Here is a 2,158-nt window from a genome sequence, read left to right as displayed (position 1 = left end):
AATTTATGAATAGGTTTTGGGAATGCATTACTCAAATGGTTGTATTTGATAATAGACTAATAAATAGAATTTACAAATTCCTCTTTAATAATTTAGTTTAGAAAATCACAGATTGAAATTCAGATTGAATTTCTAGCTGAATCAATTAAATTTAAAACTTAAGTGTTTTTTTTTTTCAGTGGCTCTTCCTGTCCTCCATACCATCTTCTTCTGTAAAGGCCATAAAAAGGAGAATCTGATTTTGTGTCCGAACTAACAGAAAATCGTGGCATTTAGCGCTGATTGAAAGTCAATGGGGATGATTTCCTGCAGGGGGCAGCGTAGCTCTGACTGAGATAGAGCAAGGTCTATTTTAGCTGGACTACGCAGCAATTCAGCAGCAACTTCGTTGGTCCGACAGGAAGAGAGACGCTGTTACAAAGAAAAACACAAAATCCAAAATAAAATCTGTTAATCTGACGGGGAAAGAGTCAGTTTGGAGTCGCCCATCGCGTTTATAGTGAGCAGGACGGACTGGAGCACAAACATTAAATAGAAATCTTTCCCCATGATGGGAGTTCAGGAGGACAGAAACGGATAAAGTAGAGATCCTCCAGAATAAGGAGGAGCAGACAGAGCAGGTCAGCGCAGCGGATCTCTCTCACCTCTTTATGGAAAAAAGAAAGAAAAACTTCCCAGATCTCTCTGAGAATCACCTCTCAGTCGCCATGGAAACAGTCCCACAGAGTTTATTGCTGCGTTTTTTCTTATTTTTAGACGTAGATCTCATTATGTTTTAATAGATAAACATTTTCTATCTGTTCTAGTTCCAGCTGCGGCTTTCTAGAATGCACCGCTGGTTTTTATAACTTCATAATCTGTCGAAGTCAAATGTGGGAAATAGTTTTAATGTGTGACAGAAGTGAAAACAATCTGCATAGATCTGCTCACCCTGCCTAGTCAGAGCGCCTCTATACGCCGTCAGTGGAATATGGAAAAAAATCAGATCATAGATTAAAACGACGTACAAACCGGTGAGTTCTGGCCTTAACTCATTCAGTCGTTCAATAACTGAAACCCTCAGATCACTAACTGCTGCATCAGAGGGTGAATAAATGCTTAAGTCAGGAGCTGAGGACGGATCCTGCAGGTTTAAGCTTCCACTACAGGAACAGTTTTGCTTATTTAACCTGCTTTTACTCTAATTAGATTAAATTATGAAGATGGAGCTTCATCCTGGTTCTGGAACCTTTGGGTCGATGTTTGGTGGGAGGTTAAAATCACTTTAGTGTATTTTTCTTTTCCTAAATAATAATTAATTGTTTAATCAATTATATTTTACAGACGTTTGGGTCTGAAATGGGACATCAGCTCATTTCCTGTTGAAGCTAAAGATAATTCAAACATCTTTAATGATTTATTTCCAGTAACTTTGGAGACATAGATTAAATCAGTAGCTCTAACTCAGAGTTATTTAATTTGAATGCTTTTTATTACTTTTTTTTTTTATGTATATAAAAAAACACGACAAAATCCTTGGTCGTCTTTACCGTCGACGGGCTGCAGCCATGTTGAATTCCTCATTTTCCAGCCACTTTTTTTAAATTTTTTTATAAAACATTTGAAATGCCAACATAATGAATTTTAATGCCAAGCTTAATTAAAAAACTGATAATTTAATGATTTTTAATGAACTGCGCAAACCCTGTAACTTAATGACAGACAATGGTGCAATAATTAATATATTTTTCTACATTTCTAGGTTAGTTGTGTTGTTTTGTTTTTATATGTTTTAAACATATAAAGCCTTTTCCTAAAGCGCTGGTTTCCCGTATCTCTGGTAAAGTTCAGTTATGTTCTGCTGCTGCTGCAGCCTGATTGGATATTAAGCGTTTATTTGATCAGAACCTCCTGCAGCCCAGCGCGACGTAAACCATCCAGCGTCAGATCTTTCATTAATGCCGTCCTCTCCAGCCTCAGCGCTGCTTATCTATTCCCTCATTATCGCCGTGGAAACGTCCCAGAGTGACGTCGTTAGGCGTCCTGTCAGGAGGTTTCTACATCTGATGGTCGGTGCAGCTGTAACTGATCAAAGCAGAAGAATCTGTCTCCGGTTTGGAGCTGACCTCTGACCTTAGAGCTGATGTCATCAGCCTGACTCCGTCTGATTGGTTCATGA

The sequence above is a fragment of the Cyprinodon variegatus genome, unplaced genomic scaffold, assembly GCF_000732505.1.
Source record: "Cyprinodon variegatus isolate N-32 unplaced genomic scaffold, C_variegatus-1.0 Scaffold942, whole genome shotgun sequence".
Lineage (NCBI taxonomy): Eukaryota > Metazoa > Chordata > Actinopteri > Cyprinodontiformes > Cyprinodontidae > Cyprinodon > Cyprinodon variegatus.
This window is presented reverse-complemented; position numbering follows the sequence as displayed.